We start from the raw sequence: 17766 nt of genomic DNA, 5'->3' as shown, positions 1-17766 counted from the left end.
TGTAACAAATATACTCTTTGTGCCTATTCTGGAACTTGCACCCAGGGCCTCTCAATCCCATTTGGCTTTTTTTTTTTTTTGAAAGCTGGTATTCTATCATTTGAGTCATATTGCTACTTCCAGCTTTTTGCTGGTTAATTGGAGATAAGAGTCTCATGGATTTGTCTTCCTAGGCTGGCTCTGAATCAGTCCTAAAATCGCAGCCTCCTCCCTAGCTTGGATTACAGGCATAAGCCAACAGTGCTCAGCTTAATTGTTAGGATAAGAATGATGGCTATTTGAGCCACATATTTTATTCAAGTATCTAGGGCTGATATCATTAAGTTACTTCCCAGAACCAGCCTACAAGGCAGAGTGACTGTCTGGAGATGGAGGAAGTTTACTTAATCACATAAGACTTCTAGATCATGGTTTGCAGTCCTCGATAAGTTAATGGCCTATTGTTTTAGAAATTTTTTGCAACTTACTCTAGGTCATTGCTCATTAACCATTAAGTAGGTTAGAGCTCAAAAATACCTGTGACATCACATGTCCATTGTCGGCTATGCAGATCTTAAAGGCTAATCACCTTTAAGTTGGAAAGTTTAATTACAATATTTTTTTCTCAGAGATATTCTTTTAAAGTCTCTTTTGCATTTCCTCTTTTCCGATGGCTAACACCTACCTATCACTAATACCCATGCTGAATCCTGAATGCTGGATCCTGAATGTTTAGTTGTTTTGAAATATTCCCTCCCTCCCAAAAGTAGTCTATCACATTTCAACATTCCTTAAAATTTTGGGGTTCAGACAATGTTCATAGATTGTTTGTCATGGTGTAACAAGAGTGGCATTTTTTCAAGTGCCTGATAGAATCTATTTTTATCTGAGATCTCATCAGTATGGCCTTTATGTTTCATATATTTGTCAACTTTCTGGTCTTCAGAGTCCTCACCAGTATCACCTGTGATTCCACATTTACAGCATTCTAGGCAAGTACATTTTTTTTCTGTTGTGGGCCTTGAATCCAGGGCCTGAATGCTGACACTTGGTTGCATTAACCCATTGTGCAAATAGCAATGACAGGAACTCATGAGACCAAGCAAGTTATTATATTTGAACTAGTTTTGAGAAAGAAATATGGAGAGAAAAAGTGGGAGAGAGAAATAGAGGGAGCAGAAGGAAAGAGAGAGAGAAAGAGAAGCTATATGAAGCTTAGCCTCATTAGAGAACTATCAAGAAGTTCCATAGAAGCAATATAGATAAAAGGAAGGGAATTGTATTATTTGTAACATACCCAAAATGCCAGCCTCAAAAATTAATATCAGAAAGTAAACTGAAAAGAGCAATTATGATTCCAATCCTTCAAATTTCCTTTGTGAAGTAAGGAAAAGGATGTGATCATTTTCCTATAGGTAAAGAAAAGAGATGGAATTAATAAGAGACATGCCTGGACAAAAGGAGTAATGATGTTTACTTTGATTTTAGGTAGATCTTACTCACCAAAAACCTTCATCAAATTATAAGTGTTATTAGAGGACTTGAACATTACCACATTTATCTATTCAGTTCAGGAAACAAAGGCTATAGATAGAAATCACTATTTTGAGTCTTTAACTCCCATTTTCTGACTAGAAAGTGAGAAATGTTCCCTATTCTCTCTTTTCACCACTTTATTCTGTTATACTAAAATTACACCCTTGCTAAATATTCACCTTGTGAGACTTTCCCTTTTTATGAGACACGGTGAAATTATTTTCACACATGGTTCAAAAGGACCTGTCATTTTACCTGCAAACTGTGATGCTGAGGGAAGCCCTCCTTCATCCACTATCCAGTAATTATATGACAAGTATCTTCCAATAATACGCTGCCTTCCATGACCTAACAATCAGCCACTCGGTCCCACACCTTAAAATGCTCTCTCACATCTAATAATGTCACCCTGAAAACCAAACTTATTTAAACACAATGAACCTTTGGAGAACACTCAAATCATGCTCAAAACATAGCAGTTTCATTCTATAAAGCTTCATCCAATTAGCCTTATAAATAGTATTTGCTAAAGCTAGGGGCCCTTTGGCTCATGCCTGTTATCTTAGCTAGCCATGTAGCTGATATCTGAGGATCATGGTTCAAATCCAGCCTGGAAAAGAAAGTCAGTGAGACCCTCTTCGCCAATTAACTACTCAGAAAAGGCTAGAAGCCAAACTTTGGCTCAAATGGTAGAGCACTAACCTTGAGCACAAAGCTCAGGGAAAGCACCCAAGCCTGGAGTATAAGCCCCAAGTCGAGGGAAATAAAAACAACAACTGGTAAGATTCAGAAGAGAATTAATTAACAATACACAGTGGGTGCATATGTCTACCAAGAAGATTCAATTAATGATAATGGAGCACTATTCACCACATATGACTAATTACATAAGTATGACTAGGTTGAAAAATATTCAGAACAGTAAAGAACTTTTAGGCACAAGAAATTGTATCTAAATACATATTTTAAAGAATGTTATGGGGGCTGGGGATATAGCCTAGTGGCAAGAGTGCCTGCCTCGGATACAAGAGGCCCTAGGTTCGATTCCCCAGCACCACATATACAGAAAACGGCCAGAAGCGGCGCTGTGGCTCAAGTGGCGGAGTGCTGGCCTTGAGCGGGAAGAAGCCAGGGACGGTGCTCGGGCCCTGAGTCCAAGGCCCAGGACTGGCCAAAAAAAAAAAAAAAAAAAAAAAAGAATGTTATGGGATTAAACTATTCACATTATAACATTTTCCTTGGTGTGCATAAAATAATGATGCATAAAATATATTGACATTTCACATGTAAATATAAAACACAGTTAATATAAAAATAATAATAGAGGTATGTAATTGTTAATAGTGGTTAATATTAAATGGTAATGCCACTCACTGATAAACGAGGGCTTAATTCAGCTTCCAAGTTTTGTCAGAAAAATATCTCCAGTCTTTATAATTCATTCATGAAAATAATTTCACGGTGTCTCACAAAGAGGTGAGTCTCAGAGGTGAAAACTTTAGCAAGAAGTTGTTTTACTAAAACAGAGTTAAAGTAGGGGAAAATGGAAATATAAAAACATTTTCTGCTCTCCAAACATGTAGTGGGATTTAAAGATTCAAAATAGTAGCTATTACATGCTATGTTTTTTTTTTCTGAGATGGAAAATATGGATGATCATGTAAGTCTAGTTCTGAAAGAACACAATACCCAGGACTTTCTTTTACCATCTATGCCTTGCATTCTTTCTCTTTATGTGTCTATGAAGAGTAGATTTTTACCAGTTCAAATGAACAGGCAGATTTAGATTAGGCTTTTCAGAATCTTCTAAGCTGATGTTAGAAAGGAACAATTGTGTGTTATAAATATGCTCTCCAAGAACCATTGGAGTCATAGAGTTAGGCAAGAAAATAAAGAACTGTCTCAGCAGCGCAAATTTACTTCTACAGGAGGAAGCACCATCGGCTAAAAATCTGTAAAGCAAGCACACAGAGTACGCAGTCAGCTCTGATATGTATACCTAATGCTGCAGGCCTGCCACTCTGCTCAGATTGATTGAGCTCAGTAATTTTTGGCATTTTTCCCCAAATCTGTAACCTTCTCATTTACCTGCATAATATTTAAAAAGAGCTTACTTTTCCTAATTTCTACATAGGTGGATTTCTCTACCAATATCTATATCCATGTGAGTTGCTGCAGTACACTACTATAAACTAAATAATTCATAGTGAACATAAATGCATCTGGCTCATACTTTTGGAGACTGACAGAACCAGGGTCCAGCATATGATGAAGGCCATCTTATTGCATTATAACAAAGAAGAAGGCATAACTTGATTGTGTATTAAAAAACAGGGTACCCAACTTGTAGCAGTAGTGCATTTGAAAATATTCTTGGTTCCTATTCTCTTCCTTTGCTTTTTATCTTGTCCTCATCACATTTTACTAAAGAGAAGTTTTTCTTTAGGTTGTAGTTAAGTAACTGCAGGAGGCAGAAGTCCATTATGATATTCCTCTCTGCACCTGATCATATCTCATCATGTCAATATTTTCATTCCAAAAGTCCTCAGCTCTATGCCCTCACTCAGCAAGAAGTATAGAGAACAGAAAAGGTTCTGTGTATAATGGAAATGAAATGAAGGATTGGCAGTGGGGAATGTACAGTGCAGGTAGAGACCTGATTTATAGTATAACAAATAGCAAAGCACAGAGAAAGGTTCAGAACAACTGCTTAAACTGATTATTTTAGACAAAGAGAATTGGGATAGGTGGTGATAAATTGAAGATACAGTTTTATTCATTGCTTCCATTTTTTTCACTGATCTTTTACTTACTTTTGTGCACACAGTCCATTCTTTTCCCTATAATCTATCTTTTTCACGTGGTATTCCACCTAGCTCAGTGTTTCACTGAAACCCTGTGCCCCACAGAAACCTTTCATTCTTGCTGAGCCCTCAAAGATGACAGACTCTTACTTTACCGGGAATCTGTTCAGTGTTCTGTGAGGGCTCGTTCCTTCTGTAGGTGCCTTCACATAGTGAAAGGTGAGTGAAGATTAACATATCTGTAATGAGAATTGGGAATGCTTTAGAAGAACACTAATCACTCATGTGGGATTTTTGTCTCTAGTTAATCAGCTCCCAAAGTATCCCACATCTGCAACCCATAGGTATGACACTTTACTGGAAATCTGCATAACAGAAGGTAGTAGAATGAAGTCAGTGTACCCAAGCCTAACTCTAAAGGAGACAGAGGGTATTCTGCATCTCAAACCTCCAAATTCTTCAGAAAATACATGAAAATTTGGAGATTAAATTGAGACATTAGGTAGAAAATTCCTGGGCTGGATAGGACCTTCTTCCTACTTCTAGAAAATTGATTGGACTTTTTTTCTCTTCTGGGATCATTATCTGAATTTTCTTTCAAGAGAAATATTTTACTATCCTATAAGTCAATTCACAGTGGAGGAGAATACTGTAGAAAGCATTTGTGAAAATGAAGGACAAAAAATATTTGGAAGATGAGGAAATCACTAGTCAGTCTACTCACATCCCAATTCTCCTCCAAAATAATCAACTTAGGGGCTGGGAATATGGCCTAGTGGCAAGAGTGCTTGCCTTGTATACATGAAGCCCTGGGTTCGATTCCCCAGCACCACATATATAGAAAATGGCCAGAAGTGGTGCTGTGGCTCAAGTGGCAGAGTGCTAGCCTTGAGCAAAAAGAAGCCAGAGATGGTGCTCAGGCCCCGAGTCCAAACCCAGGACTGGCAAAAAAAAAACAAAAAAAAAAGCAAAAAAAAAAATCAACTTAATGTATGTTGTTCAGGACATTTTCCATAGCACAAATATGATGCTTGTCTTTGCTGCCAATGTTTTAATTGTGTTTCTGTGGAATCTCAGCAACATCTGAGAAGTTGCTGCATCTTTGCTGCTCCATGCTGATTGGGAGAGAGATCAGGAATTTTGAGAATGGAAAATCATGACATGATGAAATATGTGCAGGTCAATGTAGGAGCTGAGTATGAACCACAAATGTCTTCCTTTTTGTGGCAACATTACAATAGACATTTGAAAAAGAGGAATAGTTAGGACCCATGCCTCAAAGACAGTATCTTTCCTTATTAAGCCTAAATCACATGCAAAATAGACATTGTTTAGAACATATTGATTCTGCCCCTGCCCAGCCCTTTCTCATTTCTGTAACTTTCTCATGACCCTGAGGGGAATGTTTGTAGACTGGACTTTACTAGGAACTAGCAATCAGAAGATTGTATGGCCTGACCAATAAAATATTAACTTCCCAAATTCCTAGTTTCAACAAGGGAAATCAGTCAGGGCACAGTCTAGAATATAAGAACCTCTAGACTAAGAGCCACAAGAGAAAGTGACAAAGACAGAAAAACAGAGATCCACCTGAAAACTGAAATAATGACTGGAATTATCAGTAGCAGTAATCTTTGAGCAAGATATTTCTCTTCTGAATAAAGAAGAGAAATACATACATGGTCTTGTAAAAAGCAGATGTTGCCTGCTAAAGGTTGCAAGCATAGAGATCTTTTAACAACTGTGTAGCCTAAAGCACAGTGACATGGAAACTAACAGTGGAAAATTCTGTATCACCTTGACTTCGTAAAGCTAGTTAATTGAAAACTAAGGAAGAAATTCTTTTTCAATAAAAAGGATTAGAATGGAGCTGGAGGCAAAAGAAGTGAGGATCTGTTAATAAGTACAGTAAGTGTAGCAGATCACAGGGAATATTTGCCTCATAAAACATTGGTCAGATATCTCTGAGCCCTTTCTTCAACTACTAAATTTTTTCCTTTGTTGTGTAAGTTCTTGTTTTAGAAAATACCATTTATTGCTGCAGCTTGTTTTACCAAAAATTTTCCTGAGTTGACTTTTGCAATATTCTCTCATTATTGCGTATTTATTGTCAAAGTGATGTACAGAGAGGTTATAGTTTCATATGTTAGACATTGGATGCGTTTCTTGTAATGTTTGTTACCTCCTCCCTCATTCCCCCCTCCCCCCATGAGTTTTTCAGTGGGTTTACACCAAAGAGTTATGCAAGCATTGCTTCTGTAGTCGTTTGTCTTTTTATCCTGTGTCTCTCGATTTTGGTATTCACTTTCACTTTCCTAATTCTAATATCAGTATATGCAGTTTCCAATGTACTCACATAAGATACAGAGATAGTGCAGGTACAACCACAGGAAGGGGATACAAGAGGATCATCAAAAATAGAATCTACGGTTTCACATGGCATGTTGAAAGTAATTACAACAGTGATATACCATTCGTTTCCATAACATGGAGTTCATTTCACTTAGCATTATCTTATGCATTCATAGGGGCATAGGTATTAGGCGCTCGTAATCATCTGGTGAGACTAGCCTAAACCTGTGCTAATTATTCCCGGTGAGGGAGACCATAGAGTCCATGTTTATTTGGGTCTGTCTTACTTCACTTACTATAATTTTTTCCAAGTCCTTCCATTTCCTTATGAAAGGGGCAATGCCATTCTTTCTGATAGAGGCAAAAAATTCCATTGTGTATATGTACCACATTTTCCTGATCCATTCGTCTACTGAGGGGCTTCTGGGTTGGTTCCATATTTTAGCTATGACAAACTGTGCTGTGATGAACATTGTTGGGCTGGTGGATTTAGTGTGTTCTTGTTTGTAATCTTTTCGGTAAATACCCAAAAGTGGGGCTGCTGGGTCATAGGGGAGTTCTATGTTTAGCCTTCTCAGGAATCTCCATACAGCTTGCCAGAGTGGCTGAACCAGTTTACATTCCCACCAGCAATGAAGTAGGGTTCCCTTTTGGCCACATCCCCTCCAACAATTGTTATTGTTAGTTTTCTTGATATAGGACATTCTTACTGGGGTGAGATGCAATCTCAATGTTGTTTTGATTTGCATTTCTTTTATGGCCAGTGATGTAGAGCACTGTTTCATATGTCTCTTGGCCAGTCTCATTTCCTGTCCAGAGAAGTCTCTTTTTAAGTCTTTAGCCCAATTGTTGAGGGGGCTGTTGGTTCTTTGTGGTTTTGTTTTGGAGGAATATATTTTTTTTAGTTCTGCATGTATTTTAGATATGAGGCCTTTGTCCATTATATGGCCAGTAAAGATCTTTTGCCAATCTGTGGGCTTTCTGTTTATCTTGCGAGCGATGTCCTTTCCCATACAGAAGCTCTGAAGTTTGATGCAGTCCAATTTGTCCATCCTTACTTTTTTTTTTTTGGCCAGTCCTGGGCCTTGAACTCAGGGCCTGAGCACTGTCCCTGGCTTCTTTTTGCTCAAGGCTAGCACTCTGTCACTTGAGCCATAGTGCCACTTCTGGCCGTTTTCTGTATATGTGGTGCTGGGGAATCAAACCCAGGGCCTCATGTATACATGGCAAGCACTCTTGCCACTAGGCCATATCCCAGCCCCCATTCTTTCTTTGATTTGTTGCATTTCTGGGCCTTTTTAAAAGAAAATTCTGTCCTGTGCCAAGGAACCCAAGTGTTTCCACTACTCCTTCTTTTAGTGTTTTCAGGGTATCTGTTTTAATTTCAAGGTCTTTGATCCATTTGGAATTGATTTTGGTGCAGAGTGATATATAAGGGCCTAGTTTTAGTTTGTTGCAGGTATTGAACCAGTTTTGCCATCACCATTTGTTAAAGAGGCTATCATTCTTCCATCCTATTTTTTTAGCTCCTTTATCAAAGATTAAGTGGGCATAGTTCTATGGGTTCATTTCTGGGTCTTCAATTCTGTTGCAGTGTTCTTCAGGCCTGTTCTGGTGCCAATACCAAGCTCTTTTTCTTGCTATAGCTTTATCATACAGCTTGAAGTTTAGCATTGTGATTCCTCCAGCACTGTTCTTTCTGCTTAGGATTGTTTTTGCTATTCGAGGTCTTTTATTGTTCCATATGAATTTCAGGATAGCTTCCTCTATTTCATTAAAAAATGGCATTGGGATACTAATGGGTATTGCATTGAATTTGTAGATAACCTTTGGCAATATTGCCATTTTGACTATATTAATCCTTTCAATCCAGGAGCATGGGAGGTTTTTCCATTTCCTTAGTTCTGACTTAATTTCGTTTTTTATGTTTTTAAAGTTCTCATCATAGAGGTCTTTCATTTCTTTGGTTAAGGTTATTCCTAGGTATTTTATGTTTTTTTGAGGCTATTGCAAAAGTAGTTGTTTCCCTGATTTGAGCCTCAGCGTTCGGGTCATTAGCATATACAAATGCCATTGATTTTTGAGGGTTTATTTTATATCCTGCAACTTTGCCAAAGATTTGGATCAGCTCTAGTAGCTTGAGAGTAGAGTCTATGGGGTTCTTTAGGTATTGGATCATGTCATCTGCGAAGAGAGAAAGTTTAACTTCATCTTTTCCTATTTGGATCCCCTTTATGTTTTCTTCTTGCCTAATTGCTCAGGCTAGCAATTCTAGTACTATGTTGAAGAGAAAGGGAGAGAGTAGACATCCCTGTCTTGCTCCTGATTTTAAAGGGAATGGCTTTAGCTTTTCACCATTGAGAATTATGCTTGCTGTTGGTTTTTCATGAACTGCCTTTATTATATTGAGGAGTGTTCCTTGGAATTCCAATTTTTTCAGGCCTTTTACCATAAATGGGTGCTAGAATTCATCGAACACTTTTTCTGCATCCAGAGATATAACCATGTCGTTGCTTACCTTGCTCCAGTTGATGTGGCGGATTATATTAATTCACTTGCGTTTATTGAACCAACTTTGCATCCCTGGGATGAATCCAGTTTGATCATGGTATATGATTTTTTTGATGACCTATTGAAGTTGATTGGCCAGAATTTTGTTGAGAATTTTCCATTTATGTTCATCAGGGAAATCGGTCTGTAGTTCTCTTTCCGTGATGAGTCCCTGCCTGGTTTTGGGATGAGGGTTATACTGGCTTCATAGAATGTGTTTGGTAGTGAATTTTCCCTTTCAATTTCACTGAAAAATTTAAGTAATATTGGTGTGCGTTCTGTTTTGAAGGTCTTGTAGAATTCTGCTGTGAATCCGTCTGGACCTGGGTTTTTCTTGGCTAGGAGATCACTTATTACCTTTTCTTTTTCATTACTGGATATGGGTCTGTTTAGATGGTTTAAATCATCATGGTTGAATTTGGGGATATCAATTTTTTTCTAGGAAATTATCCATTTCTTCCAGGTTCTTGAATTTGGTGCCATACATGTTTGCAAAATAGTCCCTTATTGTGTTCTGAATTTTGGTTGTTTCTGTGGTGATGTTACATGTTTCATCTCTTATCTTGTGTATTTGGGTGTGCTGCCTTTGATTTTTAGCCAGGTTTGCTAGGGGTCTGTCTATCTTGTTAATTTTTTCAAAGAGCCAACTTTTTGTTTTCTTGATTCTTTCGATGTTTTTTTTTTTTTTTGTCTCTAATTCATTTAATTCTGATTTGATTTTATTTGCTTCCATCTATTGACTTGGGGTTGACTTGTTGTTTTCTTTCGAGGAGATTAAGGTGCTTCCTTAATTTGTAGAGTTGCTGTTTCTCCAGTTTCTTGGTATAGGCACTCAAAGGTAAATTTTCCTCTGAGTGCTGCCTTCGCTGTGTCCCAAAGGAGCCGGTACTTTGTGTATTCATCTTGGTTGAATTCCATAAACACTTGAATTTCTGTACTAACTTCCTCAATGACCTACTGATGGTTCAGAAGTGTGTTGTTTAGTCTCCTTGAATTGTAGAATTTTCTGTGGTGGCTGTTTGAGTTGAGCTCTCATTTTAATCCATTGTGGTCTGAGAGAATGCATGGAATGATTTCAATACTTCTGAATTTGTGCAGATTTTCTTTGTGCCCTAAGATATTATCTATTTTGGAGAATGTTCCATGTGCTGCTGAAAATAATGTGTATTCTGTCGTTGCTGGATGGAATATTCTTTAGATGTCGGTTAATACTAGTTGCTCAATGCAGTTTTTTAATTCTGTGGTTTCTTTGTTCAGCTTTTTGTGTGTTGATCTGTCCAGAGGTGACAGTATCATGTTAAAGTCTCCAACTATCAGTGTGTTTGGGTCTATGAGTGGTTATAGAGTCAGTAGTGTTTGTTTGAAGAAGTTGCGTGCTCCTGTATTTGGTGTGGAGATATTTAGAATGGGTATATCCTCCTGTAGGAGTGATTCCTTTATTAGTATTCAGTAACCTTCCTTGTCTCTTCTTACCATTTTTAATCTGAAGTAAATTTTATCTGATACTAGGATTGCAACTCCAGCCTGCTTATGAGGGCTGTTTGCTTGGTAGATTTTATTCCAGCCTTTCACTTTTAGAAGATGTTTACTTTTGCTGGATAGATGCGTCTCTTGGAGGCAGCAGAAAGATGGATCTTGATTTTTGATAGAACTTATGAGCCAATGTCGTTTGATTGGAGAATTAAGTCCATTAATGTTCAGAGTTAAGATTGAGAGATGATCGTTTGTTCCCTTCATTGTAGCTATATTGTTAAAAGCTTTTTCTTCCCAATTCTTGATCTAATATTCTGGTTTTCTATTTAAGGTTCATTTAGTGTTTGGTATACCTCATTCCAGGCTCTCCTTGCTTTCATGGTCTCTGCTGAGAAGTCTAGGGTAATTCTGATTGCTTTTCCTTTATATGTGATTATTTTCTTCTCCCTAACAGCTTTAAGGATTCTTTCCTTGGACTCTATTGATCCTGTTTTGATCTCAATGTGTCTGTGGGATGTCCTATTCTGCTCTGGTTGGTTTGGGGTTCTAAATGATTCTTGTATCTGGATAGGCCTATCCTTCTCTATATTTGGGAATTTCTCAGCTGATATTCTGTTATATAGTTTGCCTATTCCATTAACTTCTTTCTCTAGGATTTCCTCAATACCTATTAGCCTTAAATTGGGATTCCTGAATGTGTCTTGGAGCTCCTGGAGTGATCTGTTTAATCGATTGGATTGGTTTTGCATTTTTTTTTTTTTATCTTTCTCCATAGATTCTAGGGAATCTTTAGCTCCTGAGATCCGATCCTCTGCTTCATCTAGTCTGGACTGTAGGCTAGCTACTTGATTTCAAATCTCTTTTTCTTCTGACTGGTCTTTCCTGATGATTTCCATTTCCTTGCTGCAACTTTCTCTTATGTCCTGCATGGACTTCTTTACTTCATTAATTTGGTTTTAGTGCTATCTCTCAAATCTTTTAGCTGGGTAGCTATCTTTTCATTTGACTCTTGAAGTTCATTTATCTTTCTATTTTTCAAGGCCATGAAATCGTCTGCTTATGGATGGATTGATCTATTGATTCAAACTTTTCATTTAATATATTTATCAGTAGACTTTGTAGAGCATTTTGAGGGTTCTCTTCTATGTCACTGATTGACTCCTCTGCTTCCTGCTTGTTTTGAGTTGGAGATAAGACTCCACTGTTTGCCATCATTCTTGTGCTTCTTCTGCCCACTTGAATTGGGAATGCCAATCTACAAGCACCTGTGAGCACCATTTAAGACCCAAAGCAGACCTTACCAAGCACTGTTGTGTAAATCTTAGAAGTTCAGAATTATATACAGATACCTTGTATACCTGTATATAAAATTAGATTTGGTGTTCCTAAAGAATACAATTTCTATATAACAACCAATCCTGAGCCCTGTATTCAGTAGTTATGTATTTTCTGTTACAACCCTATGAGCAATTTTTGTTCTTATATTATGCTCTTTTTGCACTGGCTGGATTTCTCTATGAACCCCTCTGATTCACTCGGATTGAACAGGGATAACTTCTATCCAATAACCAGGGGTCAATTTAGTCTAGAGTTCCTGGAAGTAAATCAGAAGGGTAAGTTAGAGGTCATGAAGAGAATAGAGTAGAATGTATGGGGGGGGGGCGGGTAATGATTTTTGTTTAGTTTCAGTGACTTGGAAATGTGGGAAGAGTAGAATTGGTAGACAGAACAAGGGTAAAAGGATAGACAATGGAGAATTAGCAGAAAAGACTGAAGGCTTTAGTCATAGGAAAATAATTTTAAAGAAAAAGAATGTGAAGAGAGAAACAAAGAAATAATACTGGATGACAAATGCACAAAACACAAAAAAATTATCATTCCCCCCCCCCCGAAAAACAAAAAGAAAACCCTATAAAACAAACAAATAAAAATGGAATACACAAAAAACACAATGTCTCAGAAATGAAAAATATATTTTTTTAAAAGCTTAAAAAATGTTATTAAAAATGTTGTCTTCCTTGTTTGGGTGGGCTTTCTCCAGTCTCTGGTTTCCTTGCGATGGTTTGCAGTCTTTTTTGCTGCTTGGCTGGTCTGACTTGCTTTGAGTTTGCAGGGGGTAATCTGCTTTGACCCTCCTTCCCCTCTTAGTGAAATCCTGGGGCTTTGTGGTTCATACAGCTCCTAGGTAGGACTTGGGTGTCATCTTTAGATGGGGGATGTGAACAGTCTTGGGGACTGTGGCTCCTTCCATCTGTGGGACAGCTGCCTTTATCTGGCTTGGTTTACCTAGCTGAGAGTCGCTTGCCCAGGGGAGGTTCCTCCCTCCTGGGCGGGGTGACCTTCTGACCAGAGCTGGCTATGGAATTTCCGGCTGGGAATTGGGCTTCCTCTGTGGTGGGACTATTTATCTGTCTTGGGAACAGTTTATTCTCTGGTCTGGTCGTTACTGCCACATGTAGCTGCTTGCCACTTTTGGTTTTAATTTAGAAAATCTGGTGGGCAGGGTGAGGGACCTCTGCCTGAGATCACCTGAGTCTGTAAGCCTCGGCCAGGGATGTACCTCCTGCCTGGTCAGGGGTCATTCTCCTGGGCGGAGCTGGCTCTCCCTGTTTGGTCCCTCTTGCCCTTTTCAAAGGTGGCCCCTTGGTCCTCGCTTTCCACGGCCCACTTTAGTTCCAGTCTGGTCTGACCCTATGCCAGTGTCAAAGATGGTGCTTTGCTCTGGCAGTGGGGAAAGGGCTGGCTTCCAGAAGCTGCTCTGAGGGCAAGAGTGAGAATGTCTTTTGTGTTGTACTCACCTTTTCTCTGCGATTTCAGCCTGTCTATTCACAGCCTGTGATCCACATCTGCCTGCCGCCATCTGGATAATTTCTTTCTGGTCACCGCTGTGTGCTTTAGGTGCTCAGAATGTTGGACGCTGTGTAGGTGCTGGCACTGGCATGGCGGCGGAACACTACCCAGAGCTCAAGTCTGTGTTTTCAGGGCAGCACAATCTATTTTTCCTTCCTGGCCAGAATCCCTGTAATGTTATAACTTACTTGGGCTGTCTTTCTCAGAGTACAAGTTTCTCTGGAGTGGTAAAACTGGGATGTCGTAGGGAACTTAGCTAGGGCTCTGCTCCTCCTCCACCGTCTTCCCAAAAGTCCAATATTCTCTTAAAAATACTCTTTTGAAAAGTAATGTTGCTACTTAAATGAGGGGAATTATGAGCAAGATGAAGAAAGCAAAAGAATATTTCTACTGTCTTTGTTTTTGTGTGTGCCAGTACTGGAGTTGCAATATTTACTCAAGGCTAATGTTCTACTGCCTGAGCCACAGCTCCACTTTCAGCCTTCTTTTGTCTATGGTAATTAATTGGAGATCAGATTCTTATGAATTTCACTTCCTGGGATGGCTTAAGATCCCAATTTTCAGGTCTCACCCTCCTAACGAGCTAGGATCACAGGCATGAGCCAACACCTTATTTTTAATGTTCGTATTTTTAATTGGCTTGATTAAATACCTTATTTCAATATATGAAAGGCTGTTGATTCTAAGATATGTTATCTACTTACTTTAAACAAAAATAATTCTTTTTAATAGGAGGTTAGCTCTATTAGTTATTATGACTTTGGAAGAAATATCAATATGAATTATAGTTTAAAATTATTATTTTTTTAGTATTTCAGATGTGATAGTGGTTGGTTATTCTTTTTCTCAGGGGAAATTAAGATTATTCAAATCCTTGATATATAATTAAATCCTTTTACCCAACTCTTTTTTTTCTAACTCCTGATAACTAATATAGCCACTGTTCATAATTTTCTTTTCGTTGATTCCCTCAAGGTGTCCATTGGCAATGAATCTTCAGCTGTCTTTCTGGAACTGAATGATTTATGTCTACATTGAAATTGATGTCCTTAATTCACAAGGGAAAATAAAAGAAATCTCTGCTGCTATTTTGAAAAAATGCTTTGTATTGTTTACTTTTTAACAGGGAATAGCAGTACAGGAATTTTTTTTTTGATTTTTAAAGAAATTTCAATATGTTATATTATGCATAGATCTATTGTTTCAGTAATTTCCATGTGATAATGGTACTATATTGGCTTTCAGAATAGATACAGCCAGGGCTGGGGATATAGCCTAGTGGCAAGAGTGCCTGCCTTGGATACACAAGGCCCTAGGTTCGATTCCCCAGCACCACATATACAGAAAACGACCAGAAGCGGCGCTGTGGCTCAAGTGGCAGAGTGCTAGCCTTGAGCGGGAAGAAGCCAGGGACAATGCTCAGGCCCTGAGTCCAAGGCCCAGGACTGGCCAAAAAAAAAAAAAAAGAATAGATACAGCCAGTCAAAAGCAATGGGAAAACATAAAGGAAATATAAAATAAAAGTTGAGATCATAAATTATCTGATAAAAAGAAATATATTGCAATTAACTTCCCTACTCACAATTATCTTCATCCCTGTAGATAGGTGCAAGATACATAAGTTTCCCACAGACCATGTTTATAAAATTCTAATACTAAAGAGTAATATTGTTCCCACCCTAGACATAACTTATTATCATACTATTGAAGTTTTTCTTGTATAGATACTTCGACTCTTTTGGCTACCATAATTAACTAAAAGAAAAAAGATCCTGAATTTTCTATGTCCATCTGTATTTGTTATTGTTTGAAGTCCTTCTCTCCGAAGAAACTTTGCAATCACCTTGGGTTCTGAGAAACAGAGGAGTGATCAATAAAATGTTTATGACATATGACTTGTCGCTAAGGAAAAGCAGAGCCTTACAAGGAAGATCATCTCCAAATGATAAATACCTATAATGATCAAAGTATACCTTGGACCTAGAGTAGTTATTTCAAGAAACTCAGATGGCTCCCCCCCCAAGTGATAATAGTGATAACAAATGTTCCTTATTAGAAATGCTGAAAAAGTAGAATTAAGAAATGACTAGTTAAGCCACAAATGTAACTAGGACCATTAAACTATGCATAACATTATCCCCAGACCTCTTCTTCATCTATTCAAAAGTAACACTCATGTCTAAGGTGAAGATGATGAAAGACAAAAAGTGTCTTTGTCCTAAAACCTAAAACCACCTAAAACCTTCCTTTGTTACATTTCTTATAATTTTTCCCATCTGTTCCACTCTTTCTCATCTCAAATATATATTCCTCATACTAGACATAAGGACTGATGTTGGTTAGTTACATTGACTTTCCACTAACAGTTATATTAGGAACTTTTTGTTAAAATCTGTTTCATCATGACTGAAACAAAGTTTTAAATTTGAAGTTTTATCATATATGAAACACAGCTTTAAAATACCTATTTTCTCTCTGAAATGTGTGTATGTATACATGTGTGTATGATTGTATATGTAAAGGGGGGGTATTGAAGAGTACCCTCATATAAGCATACTTTTCTATAGGATGTCCTATATGAGGTATGAGTACTAGTTGCAAGGGGAAGGGATAATGGAAAGGTGAATATTGTTAAAATGTTTTATGAACATGTGTGAAAATCAAAATATGAAGCTTGTTAAGATTAGTTTGGGAAAATCAGGGAAAGTGAATCTTGTTATATTATTTGTATGAATATATGGACATGTGAAAATGAAACACTCGTGTACAAATAATTGATGTTAATGTTAAGTTTCAATCCAGGTGAAGAAAAAAGTGCTTTCTAGAAAATTATGAATGTTATTTTCATGAGAGTGATTATTAACTGTGAATAGAAATAATTTTAGTATATATATTTACACACATAACACATTTCCATATATATCATGACATGTGAAGTGGTATTGGTTCTAAAACAAAATATTTGTATATTTTTAAGAAAAAAATATCCTGATCATTGGACTGTGACAAAATAATTTACATGTCCTAAAGCAGTAATCTTAGGTTTATGAATATGTTATATCAGCCTGTCAATATATTAAATTTTCCTTTATCTATTCCTGGGAATACAGAAATATCCTTTGTGTTTATTACAATGTTTTGTTGCAATTGACTAAGTCTTTGGACATAGCACTGTGATGAAACTAAATAAAATTAGATTTACTTTTATCTTTCTTTAGTCTTTTCTCTGATGTTCAAAGACAGCTGGCAATTGCTTTGCCAGAAATATGAAATGAAACTCTGTAGTGTACGTTGCAATATCCCTAAAGGAAATAATATTATGGCTGCTAAGAATTTTGCCAGTAGACAATGTTCAGCTGTACTATTTCTTCAGGATTATATTGGTTATGAAAATTTACAACATGGATTAGGAGAACATATTTGCAAAACATGTATAAGATGAGTGGTTAAGTTGCCAAATATATATGTGACTCACACAACTCAATAGCATGAGCAAATTGGTTTTTAAAATAGCAAAAACTCTAAATACACATTTTTCAAAGGAGACATACAAATAGCAAACAAGATTATGAAAGAAGTGTTGAATATTTCTAATCAACAAGAAAATAAAGATTACAAAATTATATCCTCATACCTACTAGGGTGGCTATTATCACAAGATGTAAGATTTCTAGTGTTACTATGAAGGTATACTATTGATGGACATGTAAATTGTTAGAGCCATGTTGGGGGGAAATGGTGTTCCACAAAAATATTAAAAAAATAGAACTAAAAATTACATAGTTGTTTCTTTATTGGTTATACATTCTAAAGAAATAAAAGCAGCATACTGTAGAGATATCTGTAACTCTTGTGTTCTTTCACCATTATTCAAAATAATGCATACTTGTGTATAGAAATATGTGCATATATATGCATGCACATATATATCTATATATATTCACATATAATGATTTATCACCTATAAAGGGATATTGCTAAGGCTTATAAAGTGGATCTTTATATTTGCAAAACCATTGATAAAACTAAAGTAAGTTATGAAAGAGGAAATAATTACATGCAGAAAGAAAATTATTACATGATATTATATGTACAATCCAAAATAGATTATATAAAGAAGCGAATATTAAGATTTACAGATTAGAAAAGTAGATCAAATGGGTGGTTTTGGCCAAAGTGTTACACTGCAGTTATAGTGTGAATAAATGTACATATCTAAGGT

This window comes from Perognathus longimembris, chromosome 28 (genome assembly GCF_023159225.1).
Source record: "Perognathus longimembris pacificus isolate PPM17 chromosome 28, ASM2315922v1, whole genome shotgun sequence".
In the NCBI taxonomy this organism is placed as follows: Eukaryota; Metazoa; Chordata; class Mammalia; order Rodentia; family Heteromyidae; genus Perognathus; species Perognathus longimembris.
The sequence above is the reverse complement of the archived record's forward strand: the minus strand, read 5'-3'. Positions refer to the sequence as shown.